The sequence below is a fragment of the Cucumis melo genome, chromosome 6 (assembly GCF_025177605.1).
Source record: "Cucumis melo cultivar AY chromosome 6, USDA_Cmelo_AY_1.0, whole genome shotgun sequence".
Taxonomy (NCBI): Eukaryota; Viridiplantae; Streptophyta; class Magnoliopsida; order Cucurbitales; family Cucurbitaceae; genus Cucumis; species Cucumis melo.
The window spans coordinates 29786097-29796879 of record NC_066862.1 but is presented as its reverse complement, the minus strand read 5'-3'; the positions used below and the strand labels follow the sequence as shown (position 1 = coordinate 29796879).

Here is a 10783-nt window from a genome sequence, read left to right as displayed (position 1 = left end):
TTTTTTTTTTTCATATATGAATAATCAATTAAAATGTTTTATTAAAGGCGTACAAAAAAACTGACACTTACTAAAAATAAAAAACACGTTGTTACACCACTTACCTACTAACTTAACCTCTTAACAGAAAATAAATTAAAAAAGCATTAATTTAAATAATCACATAATTTGAATCAGTCTTCAATAAATCGTAGAGTACTGTTGCAGCGTTTTAGACATGAACACTTGTGTATTAATGGAGCCTTAATCCAAATGTTTTAGCCTCCAAACTCTATACCCTTTAATATCACGTGCTCTCAATATATTACTTAACAAATGCAATGGAGCTCCATCTTGATTGATGTTTATCACTAATTGACTATACAACCTCAAGATGAGTGAATAAAACAAGAAGTTTGTAGTACTTTATTTTATGTTTATGCATGCATGCACCTATATATTTCTCTGTCTCCCTCATGTTCTCTTTTCTTCCTTTAACTTCTCTCCGACTTCTTTCTTACCGTTCATTTTTTCTATTGTTATATGCTCTTAGGCTGCTTTTCTTTTCCTCCTTTCTCGATGAAATGTTTAAATCTAAATGTATAAACCTCAATCAATTTTTGTTTATTTTTTATATCGCAAATATCTTGCAAACATCTCGCAGCTACTAAAGTTCAACTCTCCAATCTTATAATCAGATATATATACTAGTTTTATGTGAGTTAGGGTGCTTCTACTCATGTTGTAGGAATTTTTTAGCTACAATTTTTGTATCCGACAAAAATCCAACAACTCCTAATTAAATTTGAAATTTCTAAACCTAAATCAATTTTATATTTGTTTTTGGTGGTTTATATATAGAAAATTTAAAGTGGCGATTTTAAACATGCTTATAGCAAGTTTTAAATTGCTAATATTTTACCTCACAACCATTTTGCACATATCACACAACTTTTAAAGTTGAAATTTCTAACCTCAAATGAATTTTGTTTTTGTTTTTTTTTAAAATTAAAACGTATGAGTCAGGAAAGTGCACCCGAACATCCCCATTATGCCAAAAGATATGGGAGGTCTGAGTATCAACAAAGTTATGAATACAAACTTGGCGCTTCTATCCAAATGCTTTGGAAATACATTACGAACAAACAGTCGCTCTGGAAAAGATTGATATTGGTCGAATATGATCAAGCCTTCATAGGAGGTTTTCTTTGTTAAAGGAAAATACAGCAGCACCAAAGTTCCTTGGAGATCTATTATAAAAGGTATTGATTGGTTTGCTAATCAATATTCCTGAAAAATTCAATCGATCTCTTTCTGGCATGGTATTTGGAATAATAAGCCGCCTCTTGCGTCTTATGCTCCTAGATTATTTGTTCTATCTAATTTGCAGTAGGGTAATGTCAAAGATATGTGGAATACAAACTGTACTGATTGGGATTTTCTGCCCCGTAGATCATTACGAGATCATGAATTACAAAGTTGGGTTGTTCTCAAATATGAACTCTCTACTCCTAATTAAAATCGTGGTCTTGATTCTCAGGTATGGAAACTCAACTCAAATGGAACTTTTGACATTGCTTCGGCTAAAAAGTCTCTAATTACCATTGATTTGGATGATGCAACAAACTACTACAAATTTGGCCTTTCTTGGCCCACCAAAATATTGATTTCTTGATGGTCATGGCAAAGGACCATCAAGAAAAATATTTTTCTTGATGCAATGGCTTTCTTGATGGTCATGACCATCAAGAAAAGTCCACTTATTTTGTGTATGTACACATATGAAAAAAAATGGTAAAAGATGTGAGTTTTTGGGTTGGGGTTTCGTTACCGTCAAGAAAAGCATTGCTTGATGGACATTACATAACAAAAGTATCATATTACTTGGCGGTTATTGCCCATCAGGTAATCTTGCAAAACATTTTTGAAAAATAAATTGAAAAATAATTACTTGGCGTTTTTCAAATAATTTAAAAAATAAATAGGTATTTTATTTGATGGTTCATGCCCATCAAGAAAGGTTTTTCTTTATGGGCCCAATTTTTTAAAATGGTTTCCTTGATGGGCATTGGCTATCAAGGAAAACATATCTTGATGGGCAATGGCCAAATAATTTGAAATAAGATATATTGATGGGCAATGGTCAAATAATTTGGAATAAGAGAAAACTGTTATAATAAAAAAATCTTGAATAGAAAAAAGAAAAATAGAAAATTCCAATTTTTTGGCCCGAGTATACCCCTCTACGAATGGCAATTGCTCTCATACAAATATAGTATATTTGTTGAAGGTCAAAAAATCAAACAAAATATCACGGTACACGAATATAATGTATTTGTAAACACAATTACTTTTGGTAAATCTTAACTGAATCAAAAAATATTCTATTGTTACAGAAAATTAAACAACATCTCTAAAGATATGGCTTTAGTTTCAACATCCCCTAATTATTATGATTTAAATCAAGTAATTCACAATTTTTTATATTTCATATTATTGATAAAAAAAATATACTAAATAATACATATTACAAATTTTTAATAACAATTTCAATCTACATTTTATATCATCCCCTAAAATGTTCAATTTGAATTCAAATTTTACCTCATATCCCTAAAATAACATCAAAGATAAACTCAACTATTTTGCATTTCTTATTCTTCAAATTATTTATCAAAAAATAGACGTAAATAATACATAATACATATTTGACATTTTAACATTATTTTTAACATTATTTCCCCCTTGAACTATTAGTTTTAATTCAAATTTTTAACATTATTTTTAAATCTAAATTTTACATGTTGATTTTAGATTTTTAGTTTGAATCCCTAATTTTTTTTTTTTTTTTTTTTTTGAAAAGATACTAGTGAAGGGAGCTAGAGAAGAGCTGCCCTATCACAAATTTTATTACCAAAAGGAAGTACAAAGGGTTTCCTTTTACATAGGTAGATTACATAAAGCATTTATGTTTAATGCAATTGAGGCTTGACTGTAGTTTTTGAAAATTTTGCTTTTTGAGGATCAGCTTCCAGTGAGGGAGCAAATATCTTCTCAAGAGTTTTGGTAGGTTGAATCTTTCTCTGTGAAGATAAGTTTGTTTCTTCCTGTCCATAATGTCTATAAGGTAGCTATGGCCGCATTGAAACTGATGATGTTCTTTGCACTACTGCCTGTTAACCTGCATAAGCTCAGACAGAGGTCTTTTACATTTGTACTTAGTCACAGGAATGCCTGTTTCAGAGCTCCATAGTTGCCAAAGCTTGTGGGCTTTAGGACAGTGAATGAATAAATGATTCATGTCTTTATTTGAGGATCGACAGGAGATGCACCAGTTTGGGTTGAGGCACATGCTTGGGTTCCTTTTTTGGATATTATCCATTGTATTGAGCTTCTGGTGAATCATGGTCCAAATGAAGAATTTACATTTTTGTGGGATGTGTGACCTCTAGAGGTGTTTGAATTCATTTTCCCAGTTTGTCTCCCTTGAGTTTGAGGTTTCCTTGAAAGCCAAATCTTTTGCTGATGCCACCGTGTACAATTTGTTGTCGCTTGGTCTCTAAAAAGGTTTGCTTTTTCCTCTGTCGCTGTAAATCTGAGGTAAACTAATTTTGATGGATTGTCAAATTTGGTTTTCCCTATCGTTTAATCGTCTTCTTGGGTTAATGTTCCATCCATCTGTACTTTGGTCCCAGACTTCCTTAACAGTGGCTATTTATAGTTTCGAAAAAGCATATAGTCTAGGAACTTGGTGGGAGAGAGGGATATTGTTTCGCCAGTTGCTGTGCCAAAAGGATAGGGAGGAGCCATTGTTGGAAATCCAATTGATTTTTGATTCAAACCAGTCCTTCCATTTTTTAATGGCATTCCAAGGCGACTTTGCACTACAGTTTCTACCTTCTACTGGAATGTTGCCTTGATGGTTTTTTGCGTATTTTGCATCTATGCACTTTTTCCAGAGAGAGTTTGGCTCATCATGATATCTCCACAACCATTTGCAAAGAAGGGCTTGATTTGTGTCTTTTAGCTTGCTGATTCCTAGGCCTCCCAATTCTTTTGGGGAAGTGCAAATACTTCAATTGATCAGGTGAGCATTTTGTTTCACTATCTCCCCACAAAAAATCCCTCAAGTGTTTTTTCTTTGTATACAGAGACAGGAGCTTTGATAGTAGAAAGCTGATACGTAGGGAGGCTCAATAGTGAAGATTTTAAAAGGGTAAGTCTTCCTCCTTTGAACATTTGTGAGTATTTCCATCCGTTTAGTTTTTTGTAGATACTTTCAATGGTTTGTCCCCAAAAAGATCTGGAATTTGGGTTCCCCCCCAACGGTACTCCTAAGTAGTTGACTGGTAGGAATTTAATTTGAAATCCGAAATTTCTAGCTATCTGCTCTGTTCTATCAGCAGATATGTTTATAGGGCTTATAGTAGACTTTGAGTGGTTGAATCTCAACCCAGAAGCTTTTTCAAAGAGGGAGAGCGCTGTAGCAGTTTGAATCCCTAAAATTAAGCAAAAGCACTGTAGCAGTTTGAATCCCTAAAAGTAAGCAAAAGATAATATTTGATATATATCCCATCCTAATTTTTCACGTTAGTTTTAATTCAAATATTTAAAATTATTTTAAAATCCCGATTATACCCCCTACGAATGGCAATTGCTCACATACAAATACCATATATTTGTTGAGGTCAAAAATCAAACAAAATATCACAAAGTATAAATACAGCGTATTTGTAAACACAATCACTTTTGTTAAAACTTAACTAAATAAATAAATAAAATATATATATATATATATATATATATATATATATATTCTATTGTTGCAGAAGATTGAACCAACATCCCCTTAATATATGATTTTACTTTCAACATCCCCTAATTATTACGTTTAAATTAATAATTCACGATTTTTTATATTTCATATTATTTGTAAAAATATATTAAATAATACATATTACAAATTTTTAATACCAATTTCAATCTACTTATACAACCCCTAAAATTGCCAATTTGAATTCAAATTTTACCTCGGTATCCCTAAAATAACTCCAAAGATAAATTCAACTATTCTGCATTTTTTATTATTCAAATTATTTATCAAAAAGTAACATAAATAATACATAATACGTATTTGATATTTTAATATATTTCCCACCCTAAACCGCGTTAGTTTAAATTTAAATTTTTAACATTATTTTTAAATCCAAATTTTACACTTTAACTTTAGGTTGTTAGTTTGAATCCCTAAAATTATGCTAAAGATAATATTTGATATATATCCCACCCTAATTTTTCACGTTAGTTTCGATTCAAATTTTTATAATTATTTTTAAATCCAAAATTTACACCTTAATTTTAGATGGTTAGTTTGAATCCCTAAAATTATGACAAAAATAGTATTTGATATATATCCCACTCTAATTTTATATGTTGATTTTAATTCAAATTTCTAACATTAATTTTAAATCCAAAATTTACACGTTAAATTTAGATTGTTAGTTTGAATCCTTAAGATTATGTTAAAGATAATATTTGATATATTTCTAATATATATCCTACCCTAAAGCATTAGATTTAATTCAAACTTTAAACATTATTTTCCATTATTTATGAAACAAAAATTTAAGATACAGCCGTAGGGATGTTTCAAATTAATTCTGCAATTGTTCTACAATTGTGCTGAAAATTAAATCTTAGAATATTTTAGCACAATACTTTTCAGTTAATTATTTTCACAAATTTTGAATAATTTTTCCAATTTTGCCAATTATTTTCATTCACCGAAGATTTGAAGGTATGGGATGAAAGAAACTCATTGTATTTTCTTTGAAGAAAATTTGAAGAACTCACAAAAATTTGAGGAGTTTGAATCCCCTGACGGTGAATGGCAGAAAAGTTGAAGATTCAATTGTCGTGGTCTATGTACGAACGGCAGAAAACGACAGAAATCCCCTTTGAAGATGTTTTGAATGGAAGCGAATGAACAAACGCAGAATACGAAGTGAAGCGAATGGACGAACGTTGAATGTTCAGACTCAAAGTGAAGGGAAGCGAAAGGAAACAGACGAAAGTGAATTCGAAATGAAGTGACGAAGGCGAACGAACGAAGATTTGAAGATGCGAAAGGACGAAGTGACGAAGCAAAGGAGATGTGACGAAGGCTCAAATGGACAAAGATTTTATGGGTTTTTTTCTATTTTGGGGAAGTAGAATATTCTATTGTGGGTGCAAAGTAATATTTACTTATAGAGTATTTGTGGATTAGTAAACAACTGTATTTAGAAATCACATTTATTACTTAGGTAGGGGCATTTAAGGCATTTCTCCCCAGTTTTTATTTAAAAATTTTATGTTTTGCTATTTTGTCAATTTAAAAATAAGTTTATCATTTATCCAAAGTAAAACCTCTAATTTTGTCATTCTTCTTATTTTAGCCCTTGAAATAATTTGGCGCTTTGAAAAATAAATTGGTATTTTACTAAGGTTTTCCTTGATGGGCCCAATATTTTGAAATTGTTTCCTTAATTGGCATTGGCTATCATGGAAAACTTATCTCGATAGGTAATACCCATCAAGAAACATCTTTAAAAAAACAAAGATTTAGAGAAAATACCTAATTTGATTATGAAATTTCATAAATATTCTAAAATAAGATTTACTTAATTAGGAATTCACATATTTGTAGGACAATTTTAACCTTTTAATTAACATTAATTATATAGGTAATTTGAAATTAAGAAGTATATTTTTTCTTATTTATATTATATTTATCATTATTGTGCAAATTATAACTTTCTTAATTATGATCTTAATTATTAATGAAAAGACGTTACCTTGTATAATTTATTTTTAAACTATCATCAAATAATATATTTTTGAATATGGAAATAATTTCCAAAATTCTCTTTCTTACTTATTCATCAGCCGCATAATTCTTACATCCTCATCTCCATAATCAACAGTCATTCTTCTCTGTTACATCCGGTGCCTTCAATTTATCCAATTTCTCCACCAATTCCAGTACATCCTCCCTCAGGAAGTTATCGAATTTCTTCACCAATTCCATCAAGTTTCATTTTTCCTTATATTTCGTCCATCATCGAACAGATTCTGTTATTCACCGAATCTCAATTTATTTTGTCCTTTCATTCTTTTCATGTATCCGATATTTTTCTATACTCCATTAAATCGTAGCATTCCTACGTTTAATGTTATGTTCCAAAATATTTGTTTTAGACATATACCACTTCATATATATATAACAATGCATATATTTATTACATACATTCCCCCAAGGAATTTCAATTGTCCATTGCGTGAATTAGTTTTTATATATACGCCTTCAGATATACAATAATACCACTACAACAAATGTGTCTTTTAATAGCATCAAACAATAGCATTTTTAATAACATGTTATAAAAAGTGGAGGAAAAAAAAGAAGGCGGAAAATGAAAACATAAAAGCGGGAAATCTTTTTTACTTTTTTTTTAGGGTTTGCCACATTTTTAGGCTTCTCCACAAATCCTCCTTTTCGTTTCTTTCAGACTTTCAGACTATTCCCTCATTTTCTAACCATGGCTTCAAACGCTCTATCTCTAGACTATTCTCTCATTTTTCACCTTCTTGCTGTCGTTTTCACTTCCTAAGACTGGCCGACTGGTACTTCTTCGGTTCATTTTTTTGTTTAGAAACTCTATCGAACCTTCGAAGTCTCTTTTGTAGCTATGTTATGGTTTCAGATGTTGATTGCCAGGAGAGTCGATTTTATTGCACAAAATGCAAATGGGTATGCTTCTCTCAAGTATTCATATTCAAATGTTGTTAATTCCAATCCTGCTAAAGGTCCAATCCTTTTATAAAATGTGGATTTTAGTTTGCCTGGTGTATGCAGCGTGGCAATTAGTTTCTTGGGTTGATTTTTGTTTTGATTCTTTATTATTCCCATTCTTGAAGAAAAGGCATCCTATGCTTTGCATTGTATGGTAACTATTCATATGTTGATTTTTATTTTAAGTTTATTTTATTTTATTTTTTCTTTTTCTTTTCTGGATTTTCAAGTAGTTCTATTTGTTATACCCAATTTGAAGTATTAGCTACTGAATCTCCATGTTTGGTTCAAGAGTATTAAATTTTATGGGTTTTGGTGATTTGGGATTTTATATATAGATATATAGCTGGGTTCAGAACCAACATTCTTGAAATTTGGAATTAATTAGTATTTTCTCAACACATGGTTAAATGTTAATCGATCTAAATTGAGACTTCTTAGTAAGAGAAAGAACAAATTACTAATTGTAGCAACATTTTGTTCTAAATGATTTCTGAACTTGGTCTTCTTTATCATGGGTTTAAGTGAACATTATTACCTTTCTTTATTAAAAAATTGTTCTAAATGATATATGAATCAATTCAAAAAATGAATCAAAGGCTTCATTTTCAGTGAATCGAGGAGCTTGTGCTTATGTGGTTTGAGTTTGCAAATCTTTTTCACACTATTACAGATTGGTATAGTGCTTATATGGCTTCGAGAGTCGTTGGTTTGCCTAATTGACCTCATTTGATTTTCATCGATGGACATGTTGTAAGGTACACTACAAGAAATAACATAAACGATAGCTAACGAAAAACGCTATAATAGACTTTTTATAGCCTTTTTCGAAAGTCCTAACAGCCCATGTTATTAAAAATCTGAGGCTTTTTATAGCGTTTTTTCGAAGCTATAATTAGTGTTATCGTAGAATTTGAAGATATAGCTTATATACGTTGCTATAAAAACATTTGATAGCGTTTTTCGTTGGAGCTATAATAAGTTTATATAGCTTACATAATGTGCTATCTTTAAGATGTAATAGCCCTTTTCGACGCTATAGTATAGTATTTATAACTAAAATTTTCAATTATAATAGTTTTTTCTCGAAGTTATAGTATAGTATTTATAACTATAATTTTCAGCTATAATAGCCTTTTCTCGATGCTATAGTATATTATTTATAACTATAATTTTCAGCTATAATAACCTTTTTCGACACTATAGTATAGTATTTATAGCTATAATTTTCAACTATAATATAGTATTTGTAGTTATAATATTGAGTTATAATATAGTATTTCCAGCTATAATAAAGTTATAATAATGTCATTTAATCGTTTTCAATCAAAATATAGGTAACATTTTTCTCAAAAATCTATAAAACCATTCGTAATGTATTAAAATTACCAAACAATGTAGTCATTCTAAATGTACCAACCATACACATTAACAATCAAAATACACATTAGTAAATAATGTATCAACCACACAAATTAACCTTCAAAATACAAACAAAGTTCATCATAAGTCTACAAGTAAAGTTCGTCATAAGTGTACAATCTTTAGTCCTCTGATTAAGACGACTCCATTTCATTCATCTACATAAATGTATAAAACATATATTAATTAAACAAGTATAGAAAATCTTTAACAAATGTAGACAAAAAATATTAGAATTAGACAACATACTAATGATCACTTTATCAGATGGCCATGCAACTATATTTCCCAAAGCTTCTTCAATACATGTCATTTCTCATGTTGGCCTCCACAAATATGCATTCGGTTTCTTTGCTACATCAACCCATACTCTAATCGCATGTGGACCAATAGGAACATGATGAACTAGAGCAGTTGGATCATTAGAAGACCATTTTCCTTCAGCAACAATCTCTCCCGAGCCATACCAATCTAATAACTTGCACTTAGTTTGACTGTCGTTGTTGATACTCTGTCAAAAAACAAATATGAGATACTAGAATAAGAAGATAATGATATATATCATAAACAATTTTCATCCTATTACAAATAAACTTACCGATGGAGAAGGCATTGGACAAGTTGGAGGAATATTTAGTCGCTTAAGCACACTTGCAGCATTTGAAAGTTACTCACTTAGTTCAGTCTATGATAATCTCATATGAAACCAAAAATATAATTAACTACTACAAGAAAAAAAAGAATCTAAGTTAGTAAAAGAAAAAAAGAAATACCTGTTTCTTTAAATAAGATAACATAAGTGCTTTCATTTCTACACACAGAAAGACCCAACAACCTATGAATCAAAGATACCAGCAAGATTCAACAAGGTTACAATAATAATCAAGTCTAAGAACAAGAACACAAATTTCAAAGAAGACATACAAGTGTCTTGGCAACTTGTGAATTCACCGGTTGTCCATCTTCCTTTTGTGTGCTTTAGTCCATAGTGCAACCATTGTGACCGAAGATGAATCTAAACTACTTTTTCTCTACAAAATGAGATTTATACAATGAAACCACATATACAATATTACCAAGTCTTTCAACAGTCAACACTTCCATAAAGCAAAGCGAATTGCATAAAGACTTAGAACTACAAATTGTTAGTTTAAATAATTTACTAGTATAAACAATAAAGTCTTAAAATCTATTACCTTATGGACCTTAACCAAAGGATTGGAGGCAAGAGAAGCAAAAACCTACAAATAAAAAAAGTTAGTGGGTTTTAGGAACTAAAAAAAAAAAACTTGTTCAGAAATTGTCAAAGAAAGTCAGGTCAAGAATGTATACATTGAAGAAACAAATCAATGAAGATACAAACTTGTTCCATTGCCGAATTTTGTTGCCTCCAAACCCATGGAGGAGAAGCAGATTTAGGTTCCATCTCTCTTCTAAACTTCGACGCCAAACAATGAACAATCGTACAATCGCCAAGATTGATGCTGATGGATTTACTTTTGACTTTTTCTTCCGTCCTCTAGACTCTCTCTTCCTTTCTTTCTTTTT

General features: G+C 30.5%; 1 long non-coding RNA gene across 2 annotated transcripts; it reads right to left on the bottom strand.

Annotated features, from left to right (window-relative positions):
- Positions 1 to 9394: 9394 nt before the first annotated feature.
- Positions 9395 to 10178, bottom strand: LOC107990930 (uncharacterized). 2 transcript variants are annotated; one of them, XR_001762775.2, is made up of 3 exons: positions 10160 to 10178; positions 9834 to 9960; positions 9395 to 9746 (listed from the first exon to the last, which is right to left on the bottom strand). It is a non-coding gene; the product is annotated as an uncharacterized LOC107990930 (long non-coding RNA). The 2 variants fall into 2 exon arrangements; XR_007821859.1 differs by lacking the exon at positions 10160 to 10178 and having other exon boundaries at positions 9834 to 10113.
- Between the last annotated feature and the right edge of the window lie 605 nt (positions 10179 to 10783).